Raw genomic sequence first — 8,827 nt, 5'->3', positions numbered from 1 at the left:
CTCATCAACAAAACAGAGGTAATAAATCTGACCTCATGATGGAAAGAGAGCTTGCGAGTGCCCTTGAAAAACGGCGATGGTTTATATTATTGTTTACAGTTTAACGCATTGATCTGCACAATGAAACCAGCCCAGGGGAGGCGGTATCCATGTACGCTGCCTTATTTCACGGGACAGAATGGTTTCAAAGAGGCCCCACCTGCCGGACTCCAGAATTTATGAACGTCATGAAGCCATCACGCTCCGATTCTTACGTGCGGGTGGTAGATAAGTTGCTTTGTTTGGTTTTGGTTTAAGGAGTCTCAGATCCTTCTCAGGATGAAACATCCCATCAGCTCCTTGACGAACTCTCTGTACTCGGTGCTCCTGGCATCCAGACCCCTCCTACCATGTCCATGGGCCGAGGTGATGTCTCTCTACCGGCACTTCTTCCTTGTCCCTTCCCCACCTTCCCCTGCAGTGGTACCTCCCCCAGCTCCATCTGCTTCCTCTGCCAGGGCGCCAAGGTGGAGGAGGCTGTGCACTCTGCCTATCTCGCTGAGGAGCATCCGGCCGGCTTGGGCCCCAGGCTCCTTGGGGCATCCGCCCAGAAGCAGGGTGTTAGGCAGCCACGAGTGCTGTGCAGGCTTGGAAGCTCAAACCAGCGGCCCAGTTAGTTTGTCCAGGGTCCCCTGGTCTTAGTGAAGGGCCATGCACAGCTGATCACAGCTAGAGGGTCTCGTCTGCCTCCTCCGGAAGAACCGGCTCTTACAGGTGAAAGCTGAGCTTGGAACAGCAGCAACACAGGCCACCACTTCCAGACACGTGCCCTGAGGGGACCGGCAGGCCACCTGCTCTGGAACAAGGGCTACCAGCTGCCACTGGCCTGTGCCACTTACACAGTCATTTGGGGCAGCCATGTCTCCCGTCAAATCCACACGCTGCCCCCAAGCAAGACACACTCCCTAATAGTCACACACCTGCTCACACTCACTCTGATTCCCCGCCCGTGTGGCTGCCCCCAGCCCTCACCACTCCTGGTACTGGATGCCGGCGTCTTCTCCATCCACTTCTCCAAGGACAGCCAGCCCTCAAAGCGCCAAGTCGCTGACTCAGCAGGTGCACGGGGACTCCACGCCTGTACCCATGATCCTTTCCATCCTGACCCAGGAGCCAAAAAGAACATCAGCGCCCAGCTTGAGCACATTAATTCATGATCCACATACGACAGAATTTAATCTTCCCATTTCTGATATTCTCTGAAATATTTCTCAATTCTGCTTCTCAGCCGAAAAGCAGGACAAGGGTAAACTTTATGAGAATGGATCTGCTACTCGGATTTATATAGATACATCGCAGTTCTATTGATCTAAGGGAACTGCAAGAAACTTGGTGATAAAAAAAAAAGGCAAACTGCTGGTGAGAATGCTTCTTAAGGCGGGTCTGAAGGTGGCGAGTGAGGCGGATCAGGCTGGGAGAGAGCCGGGTTTGCAACACGTGATTCAAATAGGGTTTTAAATTTCGATTCCACGGACTGCAATTTATTGCAAAGTATCAAACCAAGGTTGGGGCTTGCTTTCATTTTTATAGTGACAGCCTTACGTGATTCCATTGAACCTTCTGGTAGGCTAAAAATATCCAGCAAGCACACAACTTTTCCTTGAACAAAAAGCGCTTTCAGGGCGAAAGTCACTGTCTACGATCCTGGAAAGGCGCCACGCCAAAAAGTCTGGGTGCCTCCCCACTTCACATGGAGTGTGTTACGTGCCATTTGGTAATTTATTCTTGAAGATGCCACTCCAGGAGCCATACGGCCATTATAACCTGGCACATTGGAGAACGCATAATGGTCTAATAGTCTGAGAGATTTTCTGTCCAAAATGCTTGTAGTATTGAGGGCTATTCTCAACCACACAACCGCAGTGTTTGAAAAATTGACTTTCCCAGCACAACATCCGCGGGACTTGCTGTGGGCTTGGGAACCATGGCGGGAATCGTATGTAAATGGGCAAGGCCCCTCCATTTTGGATAGGACTTCTTTCGCCATTTCCTAATACCGTTTTTCAGTAAATTAAGGGAGGAGGTGTCGAGGTAAATTAGACCCCTGGATTCTTTTTTAACCTCCGTGGGTAACTCAAGTGATGTTTTGTGGGCACAAGCATGCCACATAAGCTGTCATTATGCCAACACATCCACACAATTCTCTTCCCTCTTCAGATCCTTCTTGTATTCAGTATGCGTCTGTCCACATCATCGCTGACCCTCTGGCTGGTGGGGTATGTCTGCTCATCAGCCCTCAGCAGTGTTGGTCCAACCTATGGATTTACCCAAAATACCTTCATTCAGGGGCGCCTGGGAGACTCAGTTGGTTAAGCATCCTGCTTTAGCTCAGGTCATGATCTCAGAGCTTGTGGGGTTAAGCCCCATGTCGGGCTCAGTGTTGACAGCTCAGAGCCTGGAGCCTGCTTCGGATTCTGTGTCTCCCACTCTCTGCCCCTCCCCCACTTGCCCTCTGTCTCTCTCTCTCTCTCTCTCAAAAATAAATAAACACTAAAAAAAATGTTTTAAATACCTTTGTCCAATGAAAACTGAAAGATTTTTCAGTACTACAAAAGCAATGTATGCTAATCATAAACATGTCAGAAAGTTGTAGAAGCACTGAAAGGGAAGAAAAAGAAAATAAGCATGATCCCACGTAGTCAGTGGTGGGGTTTTTGAGTCACTGCTCTAGAACCTTCCAGATGCTCTTTACATACGTACACACACACACACACACACACACACACACACTTTTTAAACAGAAGTGGGTCCGTGCAGATGTGCCATGTTAGCGATTAATATGGGTCACAGACATCTTTGCATTTCTCCGTCACACATAGTGGTGACCTAACATCCATTCAGAAGGCCCTGCCTTGGTTTGTGTTAGTATTTATGCTGCAGAACGGTGACACTCCTCCGGCGGCCATTTTGCTACATTCCTCACTCCTTCCTAGAAAGAGTTCCTAGAAGAGATTTGAGGGTCAAAGTATGTGCATGTTTTTAAGGCTCTGCATGCAAACGTTTCCTCATTTCCAAGAAGCACAACTTTATGTATTTTAACCTTTCTGAATTCAGGCTAATGTTTTAAATCCATGCCAATGTTGACGATAGCAGTGGGTTTTTTTCCTTTCTTCTGCCAAGCCGTTATGAAATGGAAGGTGCTTTCTACACTTAATGTCATCATGGAATTGGGCCCCCCAGTATGTGAAGTCGCGGTTGTACCATGAGTGGCCTTCCGGCACCCAGAGGGGCTGGTAACTTCCCACCCCGTCCTCTGTCGCCTTTGCCAAATGATAAGCACTGTTATTGATTGTTCATGAAGCCAGCACATTTCTAAATTTATGAATCACTAATAATTCACTGCCATTATCATATCTTGTGATAATTGTAACAACTGTAATAATTTTGGCATGACTTTAAGTTTCCGTGCGAGAAATTGTGAAATCGTATTTACAAAAACATAAAGAAATTTTAATGACAGATATAGCATACCCATTTAGAGCCTTTGAAGTTAATATAACTTATGTTAAATTACGTAAATCTTGGGGCACCTGGGGTGGCTCAGCCAGTTAAGCGTCTCTTGACTCAAGTCATGATCTCACGGTCCGCAGGTTCGAGCCCTGAATCAGGCTCTGTGCTGACAATGTGAAGCCTGCTTGGGATTCTGTCCCCCTGTCTCTCTGTTCTTCCTCTGCTCATGCTCTCTCTCTCTCTCTTTCAAAATAAATAAATAAACATTAAAAATTTTTTAATTTTAAATTAATCTTAATCTTAAATTAAAATTAAATCCCAAGTTCCTCTAAAGTTCTGATTCATTAAAAAATATCAAGCAAACCTAATGCCTTGCTCAGCCAGCACACATCCCGTCTCCAGTGCAGTGCAGTGTTTTGCTCTTACCTGTAACACCAAGGCCTGAACATCCTTCCTGGGTTCCAGCTGCATTTCCACAGTCTTTGGAGATGAAGTAATTGTGTTGACACCAAAGTTCATCGCCTGAAGAGTGATTACAAATTTGCAAACTCCAGATTGTGGCAAGAGCATGGAGCAGGACTCAGGGAGGAACACAGATTGGCGGAAATAAGTTGTTCTTCCATTTCAACATCGCTGATCCCTGAACATGGAGGGAGAAGAATCCATTTCGTGTGAGTGGAATGGGAATTACTGGGGATAATGGGGTTAGGAATTGCTGATTGAAAGTCAGTTTATTGCCATTAGCCTAACAGGCATTGCGTTTGCGCTACAACTGACAGAGAAGCCACTTTGTCCTGATGTGGAAGGCGCTACTCACAGCCTGACTCGGGTCACAGATCAGAAGAACAAACTAAGACATTCCCATCAAGTCCTAGTGATTGAAGCATTGAATCTGACGTCTCGTTCCCAAAGAACTTGGAAGCCGTCCACCCTGTTTGTGACGGATTTGAGAAACAGCAAAAATGTGAAGCTTCCTTTCAGAGAACACCAAATAAACTTTAGAACATAAAAAAAGTAGAAAATTAGACACTAAGTGGGGAGATATTATTGTAAATGCCAGAATTGTGTCAAATCAAATTGCAAATATTTATAAGGAAAAAAATAAAACCAGGGGGTCGTAAGGGGCATTCCTGTCCACAGATGGTTCGTTAGCTTCTTTAGTTAGTGGGTTTATTACCAACATGAACCTTAATTTAATTCTTGAGATGAACTTAACATCCTCCTTCAGAGTAAAGTGTATTTTTCAAAATTGATAGGAGCAAAAATCCACCTTAAAAAATCCGCTCTTGTAACGGCCATATTGAAAGCCACAGGTGTAGAACTGTGGCTAATCCTACTCCGGGTCCCCTGTTGCAGCTCCCTAAATGAAGTGGGGACACACTTCTCAGTAAAGTGCAGTGACAACCTCACCTGCCACAAACAAGCAGCAATCTGGAGAAAGAGGGACGTGATCATGGGGCAACCAATGGCTACAGGCCTCCTCCCCCAAGATCCCACTGTCCATCTTGTCATTGTGTGACAAAGCCCATTGCACACCTAGTGGCTTCTTCTTGCTCTGCAGTAACTAAAAGTCTGTGAGATGCCTGAGGACATAAATCAGTGTTCAGGTCAAAGAGCCTTCAAGCCGTAGGAGCTGGTAAGAAGCAACTTTATCATTTAGTCAATCTTGCCTAATTAAAAAAAATAATTTAATTTAAAAAATAATTAAAAAACAATAAACCTATGTCAGACCATCCTAATAGAAGAAAAAGAAAAAGAAGAGAAAAGAAAAAAAGAATCCGAGGAAGAGATTTTACTTTTCTGCTGGAAAGCCAGCCTCAGAAATGCAACTTTGCACTCAGGCTTTTCAGAAGTACGGTGCTGTGACTTGAGAGAGGAGGGTGTCAGGTTTTTCGGAGCAAGAAAGGAGACAAGGGTGGCTTGTCTGGACTAAGCATTCACTGCTTAGACGCAGAGCCTGCGGAGGAAGGGATTTTGCTGTGACTCATGCCGTCTGCAAGCAGTGACACGCCACGTGAGACGTTTTTCTACAGAGAAGCCTCTCTGAAAACGAAGTCATAGAAATGTATTACTATGGGTCATGGAAACGGAGAAATCCTGATATATTGTGTTATCTTCATTTTGGATCTTAACTCATCGGCTGATGCCGTCGGGGTCGCTGAGACAGGAAACCGTATTCGAGCTGCATTTGTCGGGCTGTCCTTTGTTCATCTCAATTAATCCAGTTTACCCTTCAAGCCTGGAAGTGTCACCCGGGCCGTGGAGTTTGGCCGGACTTCCTGGAGGGAGCAAACCACTCCCTAGTCTGTGACAGGCCTACAGTGTGCTTGTCTGAGTAAGGTCTCTGTCCCTTCTTCACCTGCCCCCTTGCATCACCCTCTATGACGCACAAAGTCAGGGCCAAGTGCTGAGGTTAGCGGCCCTCAAGACGCCTGGGTGGGCATTACTACATCCCTGCCTTCTTGGAACTTGGGTCTGGAGGAGATTATGGATAATCACACACCCAGCAGAGGTGAGGGGAATGAGGTTAGGGTTAGCAATGGGCTGGTGAGCAGCAAACCCGTGCTTGGGGAAAGGGAAGTCTGTCCAAAGTTCCTAGTTGAGAATCAAAGTCCCATTATAATGGGTTAGCTGGGCAAAGGAGGGCCGTGGCTGTGGCTCTGCAGAGACCCAGCCTCGCAGAGGCCTGCTGGCCCTTTCCTCTGCATCCCCTCCCGGGGCCCCACACTGTCCAGTGTGGCACAGCCCCCCAGCAAATGCTCGTGGCCCTTCCCGGTGAGCAGTCTGCCTTCCCTCCACGGGATCATAGCAAAGGTTCCTTTATGAGCTATTAGCCTGTTGAAAATTTGATTCTACTCACAGACAGAACTGGAATTTCAAATCCTAAGGTGTTAGATCTTTATAATTATCCCTAAAAATACTCACTAAATGCCCATTATGCTCAGCATCATCCAAGTATTGGGCAATTTTTTTAATGCAGAATACTATTATGTGCCAACACAAGTAAGAACAGCAGAAGGAACGGGGCGCCTTTCCACCGTAAAGTTGCTCAGTCCGCTCTGCAGGGCCCCGCGGCTCTGACTTCTCCACCACCAAACCCAGAGGGAGGAGAGGGGCGTCCTGGGAAGGGAGCTGTTGATGCTTCTCCATTCATTGTTATGCAGCTTAATGAACGTCTCTTGTGCTTTGGGACAAAAAGGTACCAGCAAAGAGGCAGCAACGTGGATGACATTTCATTTCTGTCCCCTGCAACCTGCCGTTATCTTAGCTTGGCTAGAGTCTAGCACTTGCTCTTTCGCTGCACTTAATTAGTTTCTTTCTACTTCCTTAGCAAAGCAATAAAATCAGGAGGGGAAAAAAAAAAAACTTAGACGAAGAGAGTCCTGTAAGTCTGGGTTTTATTTTGCACTTTAGTCAGACACTGCAAAGCGTGTGCTGCTGGGAGATAACGTTTCCCAGGTCCTGGAAGGCACTTGGCTCGCAGCCCCCACCCCTCCAGGCCCCTGTTATCTTCCCTAACACTTGTCCTGAGGAGTCTTCCCACCACCTTGAAGGCAGGCGGGGCTGCCTGCCGCAGGGACCGGGGACCGGCTCTCTAAGTGTTGTGGGCTTGCACCGTTGTCTGACGGTCAGGGCACAGATAACCTATCAGGGGACGATAATGGGGGAAATGTTCCCGCCGTGATCAAGCGCCCAGGCTGCGAACTCTCTGTACGAGGTGTTGAGAACATAGACAGAAGCGTTAAGTGGTTCAGCTCCGCGGAGACTGTGGTGTGAATGAACATCCAGATCCTTCTTCTCTGTCCCTCCTCGTAAGCGTGGAGCTGGAATAGTCATAAATGATCACTTAGACCGGAGGTCCTGGGGTGGAGAACCTTAAACAGGCTGCCTCCTAGATCCAAATGCCACACGCCTCCGCGTGCCCGAGATTTGTTTCAGCCTCCGTCGTGAGCGTGTGCTGACCTTCAGGGGTGAAACTCAAGTCACAATTCCAACGTTTAAAATAAATTCTTTTTTTAAACTCAGGTTCGTTGACATATAACATTATATTAGTTTCAGGTGTACGACATTGTGATTTCATATTTGTACACATGACCAAATGATCACCAAGTAGGCCTAGTTAACATCCGTCACCATATAGAGTTACAAAACAATGGTTTTTTCCCCTACTGATGAGGACTTCTAGATCTACTGTCTCAGGATCATTCAAATATGCACTACCGTATTACTAACTGTCCGGTCACCACACTGCGCATTATATCCCCCCTGACTTATTTATTTTATAACTGGAAGTTTGTACCTACAGTCAACTTTTTGGTGCCTGTGGGTTACTGGCCCTTTTCCTAACTCCCCCGGATCTGTCTAAACTGTGACAAATGAAGGTCCTCTTGCTAAAATCATGTGGGTCTAAGGCTTCTCCATGCAGGGCTCCACCTTGATACTTCACACATAAAAGCAAACATCCTTGGCTCAGTCGGTTAAGCGTCTGACTTCGGCTCAGGTCATGCTCACAGTTCATGAGTTCAAGTCCCTCATTGGACTCTGTGCTGACAGTTTTGAGCCTGGAGCCTGCTTCGGATACTGTCTCCCTCTCTCTCTGCCCCTCCCCCACTCATGCTCTGTCTTTCAAAAATAAAGAAACATTTAAAAAATTTTAAAAAAAAAAGCAAATGCCCTTCAGCCCGAAGCCTGTGGTTGGCTAACTTAACAAGACTTGAATGATCCTGGGTCAAACTAATGTGACTGGAGTTGCAGTGACTTTATAGTTAATTCAGTTCATCACGTGATATCCGTTCAGTGAAGGCTGGCATCTCAGACTCAGAAACAGTTGTCAGTGCCCACGTCCGCCCAGCAGCCGATGCTGTGACTAATGGCTGGGTCGCTGTCTGCCCCGGTAAGCGATCTGACAGGGTGAGCAAGCGGGTGAAGCAGGCACCCCTGACGGGGAAAGTCAGCGATAACTCGGGTCGTACTGATTTTCAAGCTTTCTTTAAACAAATGACTCACGGTGTGCGACACGGAAATTCTCACCAAAGATAGCTACACCTCATTTTTCCTTACTGATTTTCTGTTTCTGCAGCTTCTTTCTTACATCACAATGCAAAGCCAGTCTCCCAAGGTTAAGAATAAAGAGCAGCCTTTACTAGAGAAAATACATGAATTTGGGGGCAGCTGGGTGGCTCAGTCAGTTAAGCGTCTGACTTCAGCTCAGGTCATGATCTCACAAGCCCCGCCTTGGGCTCTGTGCTGACAGCTCAGAGCCTGGAGCCTGCTTCCAGTCTCCCTCTCTGCCCCTCCCCTGCTCACACTCTTGTCTCTCAAAAAATGAATAAACCAT

General features: G+C 46.9%; 1 protein-coding gene across 1 annotated transcript in view; it reads left to right on the top strand.

The window, feature by feature from the left end:
* The window catches only part of PRKN (parkin RBR E3 ubiquitin protein ligase), a gene marked incomplete at its 5' end in the record, with an annotated part of 1,091,762 nt that overhangs the window by 1,039,644 nt on the left and 43,291 nt on the right, over positions 1–8,827 (top strand). The window lies entirely within an intron of this gene.

This window comes from Suricata suricatta, chromosome 7 (genome assembly GCF_006229205.1).
Source record: "Suricata suricatta isolate VVHF042 chromosome 7, meerkat_22Aug2017_6uvM2_HiC, whole genome shotgun sequence".
NCBI classification, from domain to species: Eukaryota; Metazoa; Chordata; class Mammalia; order Carnivora; family Herpestidae; genus Suricata; species Suricata suricatta.
Note: the sequence above shows the minus strand (reverse complement) of the source record. Positions and strands in the feature narration are given on the sequence as shown.